This window comes from Camelus ferus, chromosome 10, assembly GCF_009834535.1.
Source record: "Camelus ferus isolate YT-003-E chromosome 10, BCGSAC_Cfer_1.0, whole genome shotgun sequence".
NCBI lineage: Eukaryota > Metazoa > Chordata > Mammalia > Artiodactyla > Camelidae > Camelus > Camelus ferus.
In genome coordinates this window covers 24,155,399-24,176,360 of record NC_045705.1, presented here as the reverse complement: position 1 = coordinate 24,176,360, position 20,962 = coordinate 24,155,399, and the positions used below count along the sequence as shown (strand labels likewise).

At 34.7% G+C, this 20,962-nt stretch overlaps 1 long non-coding RNA gene across 1 annotated transcript; it reads left to right on the top strand.

The window, feature by feature from the left end:
- The first annotated feature begins 925 nt into the window (after positions 1–925).
- Positions 926–20,597, top strand: LOC116666603. The gene is made up of 3 exons (XR_004323544.1): positions 926–1,008; positions 4,702–4,706; positions 20,587–20,597. It is a non-coding gene; the product is annotated as an uncharacterized LOC116666603 (long non-coding RNA).
- The last annotated feature ends 365 nt before the right edge of the window (positions 20,598–20,962 follow it).

The following is a 20,962-nucleotide window of genomic DNA, read 5'->3' as shown; positions in this document are numbered from 1 at the left end:
CTGTTAGAAGTTTAGCTGTTCCTAAACTGTTAGAAGCTGGTTTAGAAAATACCTGGTCATGTTTGTAATATGTAAACTGCTGGGGTTTATATGTCTATGGCATCCTCTTCAAGGGAATTAATTGAAGATTCTTTAAGTATCCAAGCACAGTGGTGGGATGACCAAATTACAGAGGATGACTGAATTAATCCAATCTTTACAAATTAGGGAGGGAAATTAAGGAATAATACATATGGAAGACACACACACACACCCAACACACAATGGATTTTAAATGGAAGATGCAATCCCAAAGTTGATGTCTTTGCAGTAAGATGGTAATCATTTTTACATTTAACAACGCAAAAGCAATCAGAAGAGAGACCAATCAATGAAGGGTGCTGTTTTCAGGGAAGAGTTTGAGAAATACTGATGGGCAAGGAGAAATCAGTTGGAGAGAAAAAGAGGCCATGACAGGCAAATGTTTCTTTAACTTAAGTACTTATGTCTTAAAAAAAAAAAAATATGGTTTACCATCATCCACGTCATCAATCAAGATAGAACCTGAGATTGACTTTCAGGTGACTGTTACAAAAACTGGTATCACAAATTTTGGGCACTTGTTCATCGAAATAGATTAGATAACTAGCATGTGTAACAGACATTATATAACATTATCTTTTTTAAAAGTCTAGTACAGTTGTCTAAAGAAATGCAGAAAAGAGTTAACAGAGTATCCCTGAGAATGCTATCCTCAGAAAGGTCTCCCTTCAAGGCTAGCTCTCGTCTAGAAGCTAGGAACAGGCATGGTAAATAGCTGCCTACACTGATTACAAAATACTCCTTAAATGTTGAGAGCAACTCCCTGTGCCTGGCCTGGGCAAACAACGTGGTTTATGGTGAACACCTGCTTTTCTTCTGGAAATCTGGATTTTGGTACATATTAGGTTGAGGGTGCTGTGACAAGCCCCTGGTAGGAACTTTGGGCTCTGACTCTCTGATGATGCTAGATAACATTTTAGACATTTTGTCACAATTTGATGCTGAAGAAATTAAGCACATGCAGTGTGATGCTTCAGGAGAAGACCCTTGGAAACTTGCACTTGGTTTCTTCTGGAGTCCTCTCTGTCCTTTGCTGATTGTGCCTTGCATCTTCTGCTGTTATAAATTACAGTGAAGAGGGTGATATAGGTTGAGTCCTCTGAGTGTTCCTAGTGAAGCATCAAACATGAGGATGGTCTTGTGGACTCCCAACACAATGAAAGCAAAGGAAACAAAGGAAAGAAAAAAAATCAGCAATAAGTATTTCAAGGGAAAAAAGATGAGAATGTGTCAAAAATCAAGGATTACGATTAGTCCAATTCTTTGCACCTAAAGGAAATCTGAATGTTGAATAACATCACAGGAAATTATATAGGACCTATAAGTTTCCTCTTCCACATGTGTCTAGACATTTGATCACATCAGTAATTTCCCACTTCCTGTCTGGCTTATCCATACTCCTGACAATAGAAATGAATCTAGATGTGCTTAAAGGATCCAAATCTCCCCAGTATTCTTTCTTACAAATTGAAAAGAGTGTTGATTAAAGTTCTGGGCATGAGACTTTAAGCATATGAGTCCATAGCTATGGGTGGAATCTAGAGGTTGTAATTTATTTTGGAATCCATGGTATTGTAGCCATTCTTCAGAGAAAAAGATGGAGACCAGTAACCAAGAGACACCGAGTGTTCAAATTTCAGGCAAAGAAAAAGGAAATTTTAGAGGAGTAGATTGAGCAAATGTGGAGCAATTATACTAAGATTCCAGATTTCACCAACATATGAAAATACACAAGACAAACATACGATGAGAGAATGCTGCATAAATGAATTGATGGAAAACAGAATTCAATTTTAAATGATAACTTTTGGCAGAGTGGAGACTACAAGGTTAGCTTGAGAACAGGAATGTGATGGAGTGGGATGTTTGGAGAGGCTTTCTTCTGTAATTTCTTATTTTCAAATATATAGTAGATAAGTGACATTACACTAAAAATGTGTCAGGATGGCATCTAGACTTAGGATAAGAAAATAGTAATTTTTCCTCTGGCAAAGAAGCTAAAATTGACAAGAAATGGCATTTCATAGATACCAAGTGCAGCCTGGTGACAGGCTGGGCATATAAAGTGAACAAAAAATGGGACTTTTATAGGAAAGATGTAATATATTAGACACAGACAATTTCATTTAAATGGTTTAAATCATTTCTCTATGCTTAAAACTAGTGGCAGATTAAACAAAAATCTTTCTAAACTTTTCATCTTAAACATTTCACACACTACATCCCTGGAAAAAGCCAGTCACAAGGAGATCATACTAAGGGAAGGAAAGTCACAACCTTTTTCTATTCCTGTTCTTAGAGTATCTACCCTCAAACAATATGAAAGAATAAGGATATTATTTCAGCATGAAATAGATAACAAAGTAGTAAATCTCTGTCTCCATATATAATGTGTATATGTGTGTTGTCTGTGTTTTTTCTTCAAGATATCTTAATTCAAATAGTAACATGAGGATATTTGCATATTCCACTTCACAGTTATCTTAGTAATTTTCTTGATGCAAACAATTATATGCAATTATATTTTTTTCAAATTTCTTGATTTAATTTATTTTTTTAAATATACAGTCAAATAGAAAACCAGGCAGATTGGAATCCATCTAGGCAGAATGACACACAAATCTTGTTGCTGCCAGTGTGCACCCCTTTCCATGCATTGCTCTTGGAACTTTCTTGACATCCAGGCTACATGGTTGGAGACGCAGAATAATTAGTGAGCAAAGCAGGGCCATACTACCAATATGACTATTTTGGATTGAAATATTTGTATTCTCCTTAATGCAATCTGAAGTAGAAGATAGTGGTTAAGGTCTCACCACTGGCTGACTGCTAGTGGAATGACAGGCAAAAAAAAATCCCTTAAGAAATACATAATAAGAAAAAAAAGCTAGTTAATTTTTTGACCATGAATCTGAAATAAAAGACAATTTTATTGCAGTGATAATAATCAATAGTAAAACAGTACTCATTCAACTATCTAGTTTGATTTCTCAAGGGATGGAGAAGAGGGAGGGTTGATAAAGGTTAGATGTTGGAATCTTTATCTACCCCATCCAGTAATTTTAATGACCCCTTGAAGGATACCTCTACAGGAATAATTGAAACATTTAAAAAAGAGAAACGTTCTACTAATTTCTTGCCCTGGCATCTGAGATGGCCCCTCTCACATACTGCATATGTCATTAATAGCAAAAGTCTCTTTACAAAATTCCCTCCTTGATTCTTTATAGCAGATTCAGCAAATTGTTAGCAGCCAATGTCCAAAAACTCAAAAGATAGAACATATTAAACTTCCTCCTGTAACAGACATTTTGAACTCAGTTGACTGGTGAGTTTAACTTCAGTCCTAGGTACAGATTATCAAAGAGATTGACTGGAAACATTAAATAGGAAACCAGAGGTGCAAAGTTCATAAAGGAATCATACGCCTTCTAAGGAGTACATCTTGTAAAGTTAATCTCATTCCTTTATTGAGAAATAAAAGGAATTACTTAGAAAGTGCATTGTGACTTCAAAAGATTGTAAAGTTCTATTCAGGTATCACTGTGAATAAAGCAAACAAAGTGTGTGTGTGTTGGAGGGGCAGAAGTGTATGTTAAAAACTTTTAGAAAAAATAGAATATGATTTATAAATATTAGTATTAATTACAATTGATACAATCCTTAATATGAACCAAATATATTTTACATTGATTGAAGTTTAGATGGGGTAAGAGTCTTCTTTATGTTCACATACCTAACAAGTGACAAAAATATATCAAAAAAAAAAAAAAGAAAACAAAACAAAATCCTGCTGACTGCTATCATTCTGAAGAAGAACTTTTGGATTTGAGATCTAAGTTTTTCCTAGCCTCTCTCCTATTTAATATACCTTAGTAGGATACAGAGGAGGACATATACATAAACCTATAAGAGACATGATATGCATTTAACAGAAAAAAATGTAAAAGAACTAAGACATTTTAGAGACATTCTTTCAGTAAGATTAATTTTAACAGGTAAAAATATGAGATTGTGCAGTTAGTTTCAAATGCTTATGAGTAAATGACTTTATTCCAGGTATGCAAGGCTGGTTCAATATTTGAAAATCAATTAGTGTAATCTAGCACATCAACGCGCTAAACAGAATAATCATACAATCACAGCAATTGATGCAGAAAACTCATTTGACAAAACACAACTCCAATTCATGGTAAAACAAGCTTGGAAAAAAGAGGAACTTTCTCTACATTATAAAAACATCTACAAAAGACCAACAGCTAATATAATACTTAATGGTGAGAGATTGGATGTTTTCCACGTTCTACACTCCAAGGATATCATCTCTTACAATGCTTATTCAGTATTGTACTAAAAGCCCTATTAAGTTCAATAATACACGGAAAGAAAAGAAAATGCATACAGATGGGAATATGAAATAATAAATGTCTTTATGTCTGTCTTCACAGATGACATGATTGTCTGTATAAAAATGTGTTTAATTGTCCAAAAGTTCAATTTACAATAACAACGAAAAATGAAGTTCTTGGGTATAAATCTAACAAAATATGTATAAGATCTGCATGCAGAAAATGATAAAACATGGATGTAAGTCATCAAAAAAGATCTAAATAATTGAAGAGATAGTCTGTGTTCATAGATTAGAAAACTCGGTATCATTAACATGCCAATGCTTCTGAACTTAATCTATAGATTCAATACACTCCAAATCAAAATACTAGCAAGCTCTTTTGTTGATATTGGTAAGATAATTCCAACCTGTATATGGTAAGAAAAAGAAACTAAAATAGGCAACAGAGGAGTGAATCAGTGTCCGAGGACTCACACTACCAATTTCAAGACTCATAAAGCTACGGTAACCAAGGTGGTATTATATTAGCAAAAGATACATGGATCACTGGAACAAAAGAGAGTCCAGGATTAGACTTGCACAAATATATAGCTGATTATTGACAGAGGTATAAAAGCTACTTAACAGAGAAAGAATAGGCTTTTTAACAAATGGTTCTAGAAAATTTGATATTGATATGCAAAAAAACAAAAGAAACTAGACACAGACCTTATACATTTCACAAAAATTGACTCAAAATGGATCATAGACCTAAATATAAAATGCAATTTCTGAAACATTTTTAAGCAATTAGACATACAAACTTTTATTTAATAATCTGGTTAAAAAAAAAAGTTGTACTCTGGCGGAATAATGTATTCCCTACTTCAGCAGAAAGCAAACACTGTGTCTGAAAAGCTCCTCCCTAAGATTTGGAGCTGCGTAACCCTCGGCCAGCTTCCTGGCCCTCAGGGTCTGAGCCCTGCTGTAGAGCAGTTGGTTTCGTGCTCTTCTGAGCAATACTCTCTGACTGTCTGCGACCCCTCACCCAGCAGTAGACCAGGGGAGGAACACAGCTTTACCTGGACAGGCTGCCCTTACAGTTTGCCCCTTCCCTCCTACCAAAGAGAATTTACAGGATTAAAACTTGAATTTCCTATCATTTTAAGTACAAAATATTATTCTTTGATTTTTTTTTTAACTATTTAAACAGGTAAAAACCATGTTCTAAGTTCACAAGAAGTACAAAAACAGGAAGCAGTTCAAAGCTGGCTGACAGACTAGTTCACCAATCCCTGGTCTAAAGAAATAACCACCCTTACAGTTCTGCATCCAAGTGGGTTCCAGGTTCCTGGTTAGAAGTTAAGAAAGACAGCCAGAGGAGAGACAGTGAGGTTTGTTTTTGTTTTGTTTTGTTTTGTTTTGTTTCCCTCCGTTTGCTTTTCAGAAGGTCTGAGAAAATGTTAGGAGGGAAAGCCATGTGCAGGTGAGAACAGGGAGAGGGATGAGTGAAAGTCACCAAGGTCGGGAGGAAACGTGGTCTGGGGGCTCCCTAAACACAGCGCCTGGGCCTGTGCTTCTGCCTGTAGGCCAGCAGCCGCGCCATTGGCTTAACGGGCTGTGCGGTGAGCCCAGAACATTCTGCCCTTGGGAATCATGGCCAGACGGACCTACTCAACTATTCACTTTGGAGGGGTACCACATAAAAAGTAGAAACATAATAGCATAATAAACTGTTATATATAATGTATTTATGTATATAGGTATGAGATATATATGTAAATAACCTGTATTTATATATACATAAGGTTGATGTAAACAAAGCATCCAAGGGTAGGCTTTACTACAGGGATGGGGAAAACAGGAATATAAGGACTCTGCGCCATTTAAACCCTGAAGAGGGCTTCTGTCTAGTCTATTGAGAATGGCAGTACCATCATACTCAAAGACATTTGTCCGAGGGGAAAGCAATCCTGTCTCTATTGCAACATTCAGTACGTTCAATACGCTCAAATCAAGTAAAGCGCCAAGGGTATTCATGGCTGGGAAAAGTACAAGTAAGACAAATGGAAATAAGAATGACCATGGTTTATTTACTCAAACGTGAATCGAATGCCAATGCTAGCTTTCTCTCATTGCATTACTCAAGAATTGACTAATTACCCCTCAAAAGAAAAGGATATGCCTTGTTCATAGATTCTGTGAGTACTTTCTTTGCAATACAACACGTATCAGTGATTTCAGCTGGCCAAGAAGTTCAAATCTGACTCTAAATTCAAAGCTTTTTCTAAATGTCTTTAGTGTTTTTCCCTTAGTATTTGAAATATCTTAAAGGCTGTTTATTTCAATTCTTGAAAGCTAATTAAAAGCTCTCCTGTTGGCTCCAGTAGAGGCCTCCTACGTACCTCAAAAAAGTTCCTGGTTGAGAAATAATTTAATGAGAATAAAGCAGTGAGTTTCTAACCAGCTTTAAAGTGACATACACTGGGTAGGGAGGACGGGCCATTGCTTTCAGGAGTAAAGGAGAGAAGAGAATCCATTTCCTCTCTTGCATTTTAATATTTGATTCATTTTATGAAATGGCACTGAGCAGCTTGGAAAGAAAATAAAAACCACTGGGGTTCTTATAAAACTACGAACTAAGAGTTTCAGTCACAGGCCCTATACCCTAGAGTGACATTGATCATTGTAATCCATTTTATAGTATCTCAAAATGTGTTCCTGGAGAATACAATGTAATTTATTCTTTCTTGAAGACCCCAATTGCATGCATAGTATCACATTTATAGCTGTAAACTCTTTTCTTACTTTTAAAAATTTTTACTGAAGTATAGGCAGTTATAATGTGTCAACCTCTGGTGTACAGCATAATGTCCCAGTCATATATATACATGTATATATATATATATTTGTTTTAATATTCTTTTTCATTAAAGGTTATTACAAGATATTGACTATAGTCCCCTGTGCTATATAGAAGAAATTGTTTTTTATCTATTTTTATATATAGCAGCTAATATTTGCAGATCTTGAACTCCTTAATTATATCTTCCCATTCCCTTCCTCCAGATAACCCCCAAGATTGTATACTATGTCTGCAAATCTGTTTCTGTTTTGTAGATGAGTTCATTATTGTCTTTCCTTTTTTTTTTTTTTTTTAGATTGCACATGTGAAAGATATCCTATGGTATTTTTCTTTCTCTTTCTGGCTTACTTCACTTAGAATGATGATCTCCAGGTCCATCCATGTTGCTGCTAATGATGGTAGAAATACCGAGGCAGTGTGGTTTCAATGAATCAAATGGAAGGTTTTTTTTTATTGTGAAATTATTTTGAGGTAAATTAAGATTTGGGGTTATATTGACCTATTAGATTTGTGGCCAACCCAAGACTTAGTCCCTGTACATAGCTTCTTCCAAAATCCATTCTACATGGTTTTAGTTCAGCATTCTTCTATCCTGTATTCTGAGGACCAGAAAATATATGATTGAATCGGTTCACACAATTGCTGGATGCTAGCTAGCAAGCTATGTGCCAAACACCTATGCCAGACAACAACAGATTTTCAGGCATGAGAGCAATTTTCTCCTGACCCTAAGGTGCCCACAGAGAATTGGAGATTCAGATACATATTTAAATACCTATCTATCTACCCACTTATCTGTGTATCTGTCTGACTTTATTTTTCAGAACCATTTTATATTGACAGCAATATTGAGTAGAGGGATAAAAATTTCCCATATATCCTCTGCTTTCACACATGCTAAGCTTCTCCTATTATGAACATCCTCCACCAGCCTGGTACATTTGTCACAACTGATGAACCCACAGGCACTCATTATTATCACCCACAGTCCATGGTTTGCATTAAAGTTCATTCTTAGTTTTCTATGTTCTACTGGTTTGGACAAATGTACCTACCATTATAGTATTATACAAAGTAGTTCATTGCTTTAAAAATCTTCTGTGTCCCACCTACTCATCTCTCCATTCAACCTAATCCCTGGTAACCACTGATCTTTTTATTGCTTCCACATGTTTGCCTTTTCCAGAATATCATATTGTTGAAATCAAGCCTTTAAGATTAGTTTCTTTCACTTAGTAATATGCATTTATTTCCCCAATGTATTTTCATAGTATGATAACTCATTTCTTTTTAGCATTAAATAATGTTCCATTGTCCGAATGCCTCACAGTTTATTTATCCAGTCATCTACTCAAGGGCATTTTGGTTGATTTCAAGTTTGGGCAATTATGAATAAAGCTATTGTGTTAATCAGGGAATCGGGGTTCTCTAGAGAAACAGAATCAACTGGATATGTGTGTGTGTATGTAGAGAGAGAGAGTGCGTGAGCGAGCACAATACTATGACACATTGGCTACGTGATTATATAGTCTGAAAAATACCACAATCGGCTGTCTACAAGTTGGAGACCCAGGAAAGGTGGTAGAGGAATTCAGTGCCAAGTCTGAAGGCTTGAGAATCAGGAGACCCAATGACTTAAATTCCAGTCCAAGGGCAGGAAAAGATGAGATGAGGTGTATCAGCACAGCATTGAGGCAGGAAAAAAGGGGCAAATCCCTCCATACCCTGCTTTTCATTCTCTTCAGGCCTTTAATGGATTGGATGATGCACAACCCATTAACAAGGAAAATCTCCTTTACTGAATCCACCAGTTCAAATGCTAACCTTATCACACCCATGCTAACCCTCACAGACACATCCAGAAATAAAGCTGAATCTGAGCCCCCTGTGGCAAATCAATTTGACACATAAAATTATCCTTAATAACTGTTATAAACATGACTGCAGACTTTTGTATGGATATGAGTTTCCAATTCTTTCATATAAATACCAAGTAGTGCGATTGCTGAATTAAGAGTATGTTTAGTTTTATAAGAAACTGCAAACCTATAGAGTAGTATCGCATTGTTTTAATTTGCATTTGTCTAATGCCATATGATGTGGAGCATTTTTAAATATACTTATTTGTCACCTGTGTATCTTCTTGGTGAAGTTACGTTAAGATTTTTGCTACGTTTTTAAATCAGATTGTTTACTTATTGTTGAGTTTTAAGCGTTCTTTTTATCTTTTGGAAAACAGTCCTTTACTGGAGATATCTTTTGTTAATATTTTATTTTATTCTATTGGCTGTATCTCTCATAGAGTAGAATTTTTAAATTTTAATTAAGTTCGGTTTTCAATTATTTTCTTCATGGATCTTGCCTTTGGTGTTTTATCTGTAAAGTCATCGTCATATCTAAAGTCATCCAGATTTTTCCCAAGTTATCGTCTAGGAGCTTCATCGTTTTGCATTTTACATTTAGGTCTATGATTTATGTTGAATTAATTTTATGAAAGGTGTGAAGTCTATGTCCAGATCTTTTTTTTTTCCTTGCATGTAGATGTGCACTTGTTCCAATATTTGTTAAATATTATCTTTCTCTATCATATTACCTCTGTTCCTTTGTCAAATATCAATTGACTACATTTATGTGGCTCTATTTCTGGACTCTCTTGTTCCATTGATCTAATTACTTTTTTCTTTTATAAATATCGCATTGTCTTGATTACCACTGCTTTATAGTAAGTCTTGAAGTCAATTAGCATCAGTCTTCCAACTTTGTTCTTTGATATTGTGCTGGCTGTTCTAGGTAATTTGCCTCTTCATATAAACTTTAGGGTCAGTGTGTTTATATCCACAAAGTAACCTGCTGGGATTGATTGCATCTGCATTGACTCTACAGCTCAAATTGGGAAAAACTAAATTGTCTACAGTATTGAGCCTTCTTATATGGAAAGTCTCTCCATTTATGTAGCTCTTTGATTTCATTCTTTAAAGTTTTTTGTTTTCCTCATATTGATCTTAAACATATTTTGTTAGATTTAAACCTAAATATTTTATTGGGGGAGGATGCTAATGTAAATGGTGCATGTGTTAATTTCAAATTCCACTTGTTCATTGCTGATGTATAGGGAAGTTATATAGTTTGGATACTTTCTATTGTTCTGTCTTCAAGTTTACTGATTTTGTTGTGGCTAATATGCTATGAAAAGCATCTAGAAATCTATAGATTTACATTTTAGGTATAACTTTTTATTCTGGAATTTTTCAATTGTTCTTTTTTAATTATTTCTATTTCTGTATTTAGATTCACCATCCTCTCCCTTGTTATTTTTTCTTTGTATTCTTAGACATATCCATAAAAAATTTAAAACTCTTTTTATGATAATTGTATCATCTCTGTATTATCTGTGTCTGTTTCATGTGACTGAATTTTCTCCTGCTCGTGAGTCACAATTTCTTTCTTATCCATGTCTCATCATCTTATATTTTTGACAGTGTAGGTGCTGTGTTATTTAGTGCCTAGGTTTTGATATCTTTCTTTGAAGAGTGTTAAGTTTCATTTTCCCAGATAATTTATTTGAAGATTGTCTTGAGCCTTTCAAGACTTGGTTTCTAAACATTGAAAAGTATGTTCTGAGTAGTGCTTATTCATGTTGTGGTAGTCCCAGTGCTAAAGAATTATTAGTCCCAATGCTAAAGAATTATCTTTACTGATTTCTACCAAATGACAATAGTGTTCAGTGAGGTATCTCCATACTTGCTTTCAGAAATCCAGTCTCAACCTTGTACAATATTTAGAACCTCAGTTCATCACCTTGGCAATTGTACTTTACTTAAGCCTTTAGTCTTGTTGTATATGTGTGTATATCAGTGTTTGACTAAAGATTCAAAGGATTCTCTGGTTGGAATTCAGGCACTTCTTTTCTGCACAGCACTGTATTTTGTTTTATTTTTGTTTGTTTGTTTTGTTTTGTTTTGGTATCCTGTCTCAATAATTTGAAAATACCAACTATGCCTCAGTTCAGTGATACTAATATTATCTGCCTTGTTTCCCCACTACTCCAAGCTATGGTCTAATGCTTGGTCTAGAAAACTTTTCAAGGTAGAATGTCAGAGTGACCAGAGTAGGAGAATGGCCTTGCTTGTTTCCTTTTTCTCAGAGATTATGATCTTGCACCTCCTGTTGTCCAGTATTTGAAAACAAGTTATTTTAAGTGTTTTGTTCAAATTTATAGCTGGTTAATGTGGGACAGCTAGTCTGAGAGCAGATACTTTTATTTTAATGGAAAAATCATTTTTCCTTTGGATCTAGCTTCTCTTGTGTCCTGTTAGGCTATGATCACATCTCCTTAGGGACATTTAGCCATGTAGTATTCGAAGGAATCAGCTTTCTCACCTCTTATTTTCAGAAAACTGTTTCCACATATCTCATTATGAATTGTATAACACTGTTGGTATTTCAATATTGCTCATCTGGTCATAACTCTTACCTTACCTGTGCAAAAGCAGTTGTTAATAGTTGATTCCTAAGAACAACTCCACATTTAAAATTTGAATATGCTAAGCTGTTATCCTTTAACTCCAATTCTGATATATAAAAGAAAATTGAAATAAGAGAATATGCTAATATTCACTCATTCTAACTTTGTTGAAATCAAATACCAGTATTTTCTATTATCCTATACCTCCCTTTCATTTTCCCAAAATATGTGCACACACATAGTACAGCACAGTGATTAAGATCATGGATTTTCAAGTCAGATAAATTAAGATCAGAATCAAATTTATATACTTTATCAACTTTATGACCTTGAGAAATCATTTAACTTTTCTAAATGATAGTTTTCTCTCTGTAGAATGTTGATAATAAATCCTAATTCTTAAGATAATTATAAAAGTATAATTAATTACCTATAAAACTATGTGTCCATTTTCTCCATGTAGCAAAGACTCAATAAATGATCATTATCAATTATGATCATCTACAGTCTTGAATTTACAAAATTATATTTCAATAGGAATAGTTGAAAGAGGCTCCAATTCTTTATTAACAGTGTTTCAGCTTGTTTGGGAAAATGCTAGGAAAAAAATGCCTTTATATTATTAAATAGGAAAGGAAAATGCTAGGAAAAAATGCCTTTATATTATTAATAATTAAATGATTTAGAAAATCAGCCTTTTCAGACATGGCTATGACTTCTAGTACACACATTTTTTAGAAAGATTGCCTTGTTTCTATGGTTAACAATTCAGTGCTCTAGAGACTGTTCAATAAGGAAGGCTTGTTATGCAGAGGAATAAATGGAGGTAATTGGGAAAAGGCCAGACTGGTTCATTTGGTGTTTTTGTATGTGTTGTCAAGTCATACAAAACGTCAGTAGGAAAATCATAAACCTGTTTAGAATCAATAACTAGTGCCTCAAGTACTTGATTTCAACTTCGACCTTGACTTCAGAACCTAATTCCCATTGCAAAGACTGTGAACACTGTGAAGATTTCAGGCAATTTGCTTTCTGTAAACCAAATGTGATTTTCTAATCAGCTGGTGACTATGGGAAAGCAAACATACACTGGGTAGAATTTGTATTCCTGGAACACTAATGGGCATATCGTGAGGCGCTTATTAGCAAGTGCATATTTGTTGCTATGAACCTTCAGACCCTTTGCAATTAAGCATTTAAAATGAGATGCTATTTGCAATGTTAAGTTTTGTTTAGCCCCATCTCCCAAAAATAATCCAATAAACATGGGAGAATCACCGGACACTGATAACACCACCTGCTGACCAGCTTAGGCTGTCTGCGCTAATGAGAGTTCTTTTCAAACCTGTCTGACATCCTGCCAATTTGAAAGTGTGCATCACTTCAAACACACTGTTAAATTAGTGGAAATAAGGTAGTGAGGCACAACTAATCATGACAGACTGCCAGAGTCCATCACCGGGAACTTGACAATGTTCTTTTAAGGAGGCTCTTCACAGTCCCAAAATAAAAACCACAAGAAACTTCATTTTGAAGGATTAGAGTTTTAGAGGACCATTTAACTTTATGAATATGTTTTATGTTTTAACTATAATAAAAAAAAATCTGAGAATTACATATGGGGTTATGTTCCTGGGAGCCTGTATTTTACATTACATTACATCAACCTGGAAATGAGTTGTGTCTATTTTTTTAGTGAACTTAAAATTTGCTTTCAACCTCCTCTGTAAATAAAATTTGCACAAGTCAAATAGAATTAGATCTACTTGAGATATTCGCCATCATCTGATGCACTCTATAAAGATGTGTTAAATTGAATATACTTTTCTGCTCCAGATGAAAACTGTAACTATTACAAGTGTATGCATCCAAAAGAATTAGCTATTTTTTTTTTTAAATAGTAAAATATTTAAGTGCCTTTAATTTTAAACACATCTCTCACTAAACATAAATTGTGGATACTGGGGGATTTATTTATTATTAAAATAATAAAGGTAAGCTAGGAATTATTTTTAGTGAGACATATAGTTCATCCATTAAATTTCAATGTTATCTCTCTGGGAAAAAAAAACTAGAAAGTATCTTGTGGGGAAATATCCACTTTTGTTTGAAACACAATTTCAATAAATTTTTTCATGTTCAAATAATGCAAAACATGGGGGAAACAGTTTTAAACTGATGTTTCATTTATGACTTTCATGTTTGCAAAAGACAAAATGCTACTGAATTTATTACATGATGAGGGACTGGGGAACAGGCTGCTTTATTGAAAAGGTCAACTTGCACTAGAAATAAAATAAAACCACACAAAAACATCACAATAAGCTTCAAGAAAAATTCAAAATTAACCAGATTTTCCCTTATGATTTTTCCCTCTTATTTCTGGTAATTTATTTTCCGCCGTGTATCCTTTTCATTTGTCAGGGAGGAAGCAATTCTCCTCTGCCTTTCTAAGTTCCTCTGACTGGTCTAAACAGTAAATTGATAGGAAACCGACTAATAAGGGAAAAATCAAACCAAAGTTTAATAACATGGGAGAGATCCAGTAAAACCAAGTAACTCACTAGAGTGGCTGAAAACCTTCATCTTCATCTAAAGACAAGACAGGGCACTGGGTTAGAGTTTTGGGACTTCACAGGGGAGGAGAGCAACTGACATGGAGATGGAATAATAAATGTTTGATAAATAAATGTTTGCTGGGCCGTGCAGAGACAATACAGACGGGACTCTGATTTCTAAGAGTTTCCCCCACCACTCCATATTCTTTGAAGCTATCTCTAGCTCTATTCTGGGAAGAGGCCCACTGTCTAATTATTTTTTTCTTTTTCGCAGTTATAGGGAAAGATCAGTTTCTTCCTGAGTCTTTTGGGCTTTGATTTTTCAGCTCTAAGTAATTTATATGCCAAAGAGACATTCTGGGGTGGCAATTTTGCTCCCCTACACCTCTTTACGATTCTTTTAAGATTTCTCATACAGCTTAGAATGGCTTCCTTAACTTTGAGTCTAGGACAGTTTCCCACAATTAAGTGTCAACTTTCTTTCATCGTCTCAGTTCATAAGAGGAATCTATTTGGAACAATTCGTCACTTGTTCTAGATTAAGAAATGATAGTTTTCTTACAGCCTTTGCAAGACATTCTTTTCAATACTATTCCATTCTCTCCAATCACCCATAACTTAGGTGTAGAATCATTTTGTATAGACTCAATATACAGAAGCATGCATCAAGGAAGACTATTTACAGAGGTGGATTCTCTAAGAAGGATACAGGTTAACATAGGGAGTTCAATCAACACCCAGGACTGTATTTTTTTTTTTTTAACAAAGGAAGAAAACAAACGGGCCAACAATAAAGAATTGTTAAACAAATGATGCTAACTACCAGTAGGTAATAGAAAAATATTTAGTAGTGGTAAAGATTAATTATAAGCACTTTAAAGGAAAGTAGAAAATTATTTCTCGCTAGGATAATCAAATATCCCTGACTGAGATAGTGACCAAGATGGCCTTGAAGTTTCTCTCAACTTGAACCAATTTTAGACAGGCTTCCTCCTGTCTCCAGACCTCAGATCTCCATTTCCTTAGAGCATTGTAATTGTAATTACAAAGTCTTTCTCTGCCACTTTGAGATTAAATTTTTTTAAAGCCTTTTGCCAAGTTTTACTGCTAGGACTGTCTTTCTCAAGGGGCTGAGAACCATCCAAAGGTCATCATCAAAGAGACTAGCACCCCTATTTCCAAGTCTCTGTGGGAGCATAAAAGCTTGACTTCAGTGAGGATCCAGCTCCACACTGTAGGACTACCTCCTTTAATAAAAATATGATATGAAAAAATTTACTTTTTCCTTGGATAAGGCCAAATAGTAAACCCAGGTGGCTTATGATCCCACCAACACCCCGCCCCCACCTACCCCAGCTCCCAGCTCCTAAAAACCCAGCCCTTTGTTTCAATGGAATTGAGTTCAGACTCATTTCTGGCCTCTCTCCCCTATTGTGGTAGTTTTGCAAGAAGTCTTCCTTGTAAAGAAATCTCTAAATTTCTGTTTAATTCTAATTAAAAATCTTTTAATGCTCTTAAGCTCAAGTATTCAAGAAAGGGAGTAAAAGAGTTTTGAGCTTTGAAGATTTAATTAAAGAAAATTCAAGCAGTACATCATTAAAATTTATACTGACAAAGTCAATGTAGCAGGTGAAAAAATAAATAATAGAAAATCCAAATGATTACATATTTTATTTTGAAAACTTAAAATATGTCTACTTGTACAATGTATTAGTCAGGGTTCTCCAGAGAAACGGAACCAATAGTATATAGATAGATGTCCAGGTAAGTAGCTAGATAGATAAATACATATAAAAGGAGATTTATTATAGGAATTGGCTCCATTTGGGGTTATGGAATATGAAACCACAGTTTGCTGTCTGCGAGCTGGAGAACCAGGAAAGCTGATGGTATAATTTAGCCTTGAGTCCCAATGCCTGAGAAATAGAGGAGCTGATGGTGTAACTTCAGTCCACGGCCAATGGTCTAAGAAGTGGGGAACTGCTGATGTCCGTCCTGCAGTCTGAAGACCCAAAAACCAGGAACTCTGATGTCTTGAGGGCAGGAAAAGATCTATGGCTTAGCTCAAGAAGAGAGAGAATTCACCCTTCACCTTTTTGTTATATTTGGTTCCTCGACAAACTGCATGATACCCAGCCTCATTGGTGAGGGGTAGATCTTTACTCAGTCACCTGTCTCAGATGCTAATCTCTTCCAGACATGCTCTCATAAACACACCAGAAATAATGTTTACCAGTTATCTGGGTAACCCTTAGCCCAGTCAAGTTGATACATAAAATTAACTGTCACATAAGGACGATCTTTTAATGAAGTTCCTATTTATACTTAGATGGATTTAGTTATTTTTTCCAGAAATGTGTATAGAGTTGGGAAAACCAATTTTGCAATAACAAAATTTGATAGAGTATTCAAATTAGTCATAAATAGTGATTAACTATTTGATGAATTTTGTCTTATAAAATATATGTAAAATATGAATTATAAATAAAGGCAAAATTCAGTATCAATGCAAATATTGGGGCCAAAATATTTATATATTTCAATGTAAAAAAAGTAAAATTGAAAACATCTCCCAGTTAACAAAACCTGATCTGTGTTTATATGGTAGCAGACCAAAATCACAGACAATATCTTTTCAATTAAAAATAGTACATCATCTTGGCTGTAATTTTCAGCAAGCCAAGAATCTGCAGCAACCAATAGGAAAAATGGAGCAGTTTATAAATTTGTTATGTTTAAAGATATCAAAAGATGAGGAATCAATAGTCATTCGTTTAAACAAGCTTCAAAGAGGAGAAATTATTTTTTAAGTTCGGCTATTGATCTGCAGATTTTGTTTTTTCCTGAGGATATTTTCCAAATTACCGTGGTTGAAGGATTTGATCTCCTCAGGTAAAGAGCCTCTTCTGGGGGAAGAAAAGGAAACCAGCAAACATTTGTGGCTAGAGTGGAAATTAGAAAAGACTCCAACACAGTACTGAATCACCCAAATTTGTGGTGATTCCCAAAGCACCAAATTGCTCTCTGGGAAAAACAGGAGATGAATTAAAAGCTTCTAAAAAGCAGAGTCAAATCAGGCATAGTTTCCCAACACACAAAACACAAAGTACTGCCAGAAATTGTCAACCACACCATGAATATTTACTGAAAATCTTTTTTCCAGATCTATAAGCTGTTTGTAATGATAGTCTGGGTTGGAATCTCTGGGCTCTGTTTCTCAGATCTGAGACATCTTCGACCCATCAAACTCACAGTCAAAGGCCTGGTATTACCCTCAGAGCAAGGGAAAATTATATAGAGATTGACTTGTGCCCCACCTGCAATTTAATGATGTTTCACTTCGGTTTCTGATCAGATTAGGGTTAAAAATCTCCTGATTTGCCCAAAGGAGAAGATAACACCAGGAAGTGCCTCTGCAGTTCTTTTGTACACAATGTCTGATTTCTAATAAAAACAATAGATTTGTAAAGAGGCAAAGACACATGATTTGCAATTAATAAGAAAAGTGAACAAGCTATGATTCAGATACTGGATTAAAAATACAACTTTGATGAACTTGTTAAACACAACATACAAACATAAGAAAAAAATCAATGAAAATATATAGAATTTCACTAGAGAGTTTAAAGTTTTAAAAATAATAAAATTTCTGGAATTGAAGAAATGGAATATCTGAAACTAATATCATAATACATGTGTTTAACAGTAGATTGGACACAGAAAAATACTGAATTAATGAAATTAAACGGAGGTTAACAGAAAATACACAAAATGAAACATGGATATGAGGAAAAGAGAGAAAAAGTGAGAGGAATAGAAATATAGTGTAAAGGAAAATCTAGATCAAAGTTTGAGATAAGTGAGACACACTTTTAGGTGGAAAAATAAAATATCAATCCACAGATCCAATGACCACAGCAAACCTCAAACAGAATAGATCCAGATTCTACCTCTTAAGCACAGTATAAGATAAATACTAAAAACCAAAAACAATGGGAAAAAATCTAAAAGCCACTAGAGAAAACATGACACATTGTTCTCAATGAAACAAAAGTAAGATTGATAGCTGACATTTCAACAGAAATGAGGAAAGACAGGAAGAGATGAAATAATATTTTCAAATTGCTAAAAGAATACAACTACCAACCTAGAATTGTATACCTAGATAACATACAAAAAAGGAGGGTGAAATAAAGATGTTTTCAGATAAACCAAGATTGGGGAATTTGTGCCAGTAGCTCTGCAGTAAAAGAAAATAATTTCAAATAGTAACATGGGCATATAGAAGGTAATTAAGAACAATATAAAAGGTAAATCTGTATGTGTATATAAGATACTGTCTTTAAGAACACAATAATTGCAATGTCTCATGGAAACTAAATTATGTATGTAAAATTAAAATGCATGGCAAAGGGAGGCAAAGGGTGGTAATATATCAAATTTAAAGGTTTTAATATTTGAGCAGCCTGGAAGTGGTAAATTATTTGTATCAATAATAAATTAAAAATGCAAATGCTCATCTGTAGGATAACCATTAAAGGGATAGTAAATGTGTATAACGACTAATAAGAGTGAAAAGAAGGGAGTCATAGAAATGTTTCATTAATTTAACAAGAGGGCAAGAAAGCAAAATCAAAGAAAGATAAAACAGATAAGTCTATACAAAATAAATACTATGGTGTCTATTAACAACCCCATCAGCAATTGTAGTAATTAAATTATGTATTAATATGTAAATGGAATATGTGGGGTTGTATAGATATAGTTATGAACTTCTATTAGATGGGCAGATAAATATAACTTCAAACATCTCTACCTTTTCATAACATTATAAAACAGCTCATTTCTCGAATGCTCACTTCAAAAGCAGTTTAAGTTTAATTCAATCCATTATTTGTTCACCCTCACTCCATCCCTTCGTGGTTTCAGGCAGTAATTTTATTTTATTTGGATCTGTCTGCATTTTTATGCTTCCTCAAAGGATTCTCTCACATATTAATGGTGAGGGATTGGTGGGCATTTGATGTTCATGCACTCCATTCCTTTGCTGATCATATTCCCTTTTAGCTTTCATCTGTAAAGATTTATAAATAATGAATTCCCCTTTTCAGTATAATCTTGTAAAAGGACTTTTGATTATTTCTTTAGCTGTTCTCTGCATTTCTCTCCCGCTTATTCAAAAAGAAAAATACTGTCTTGTAACTTATAAACAGAACATCATACAGAAGTCTGGGCACACATGCACCATGGGTGCAGACACAGATCTTGTGTTATCCAGCATCTGATGATCCTTTTTATCTACACTGGCACACAGGACACTCAGTTCCCTTTCACGGGTTAGAACTAAACTCAAGAGGCTATTACTTTATCAATGTAATTTAAATCCCTCAATAAATATAATGGACTATATTCTATACACTGAGTTTTAGCTACCATTCTTCTGTCTACATTACGAGAGAGCGAACTATTCTCACCTGTTAACTCAAACATCTTGGAATTTCACTCTCTCACACTGAGAAACCCAGGCATCTTTTGGGAACATAGTCACTAGATGGTGATACAATGAGAAGAAAATATTATATACGTCAAACCTCTGAAATTTTAAGGTAGGTACGTTATGTTGATGAACATTTTGATTTGAAAGAAATTATAAATGTGCAGGCTACCAACCAAGAGAACACATTTTCATGTGACTTCACCTATCCATGTCATCTCAGAGAAACTTACCTTATCCTTACTGTGCTTTTGATGATGCTATATTCATATAACATTTAAGAATGGAAGACTCCAAGATTTTATTAAACGGAAATGAATATGAAGAAAATGTTGTATGTTTACATGTTACTAAAAGCACTCATTTCATGTATAAGCTGCTTTACTCCAGCAATAACTCTTGGTGGCAAATAAATAATTACTTCTTCTGACCCACTGTTATCATGACACAGGCAGAAACTCGAGATTGGATTGAGAGAAAGTAAAAGTAAAGGAGGGCAAAATTCTCTGCCTGGGTGTGGCTCAGGACTGTAAAAAGGTCCTATATTTTCTTAAGTGCAGCGCATTACAGGGCCTATTAAAAATGATTTAGGCAGATGAGCTTGACAATGAAATCCTACTTACCCCCACAATGATAAGAAAGTAGTGGAACAATTTCTCCTGTGCCCAAAGTTAGACCAAGAGTTGTGAAGTCCCATAAATCGCCTTGCTGAGTTTCCAGCAGCCAAAGAAAAATGCACGAGCTGCTATAAAAGCAGACTGGCCTGGAGAGACATGAAGGTCAGGCAGGGAGGGAAGAGGTCGTAATGCTTCCTGGCCAAAGGACAGAGACTTGGTCGGGATAAAGACTAAGTACCAGCAAAGAGAAACTCTTCATGAAACCTCTGCACTGGTTTCTATCTCATATCCTTTTATTTCTGTTTTAATGCAGTCAAAAAGCACAAGTTTAACAAACTATACAGCATTACGTTCCAAGAAAACAAACTTATGGTTACCGGGAGGAAAGAGGGTGGGGAAGGACAAATTAGGAGTCTGAGATCTGCAGATACTAACTACTGTGTATAAAATAGAAAAATGACAAGGTTTTACATTTAGCACAGGGAACTATGTTCAATAACTTATCATAACGTACAATGATAAATAATATGAAAAAGAATATACATATGTAT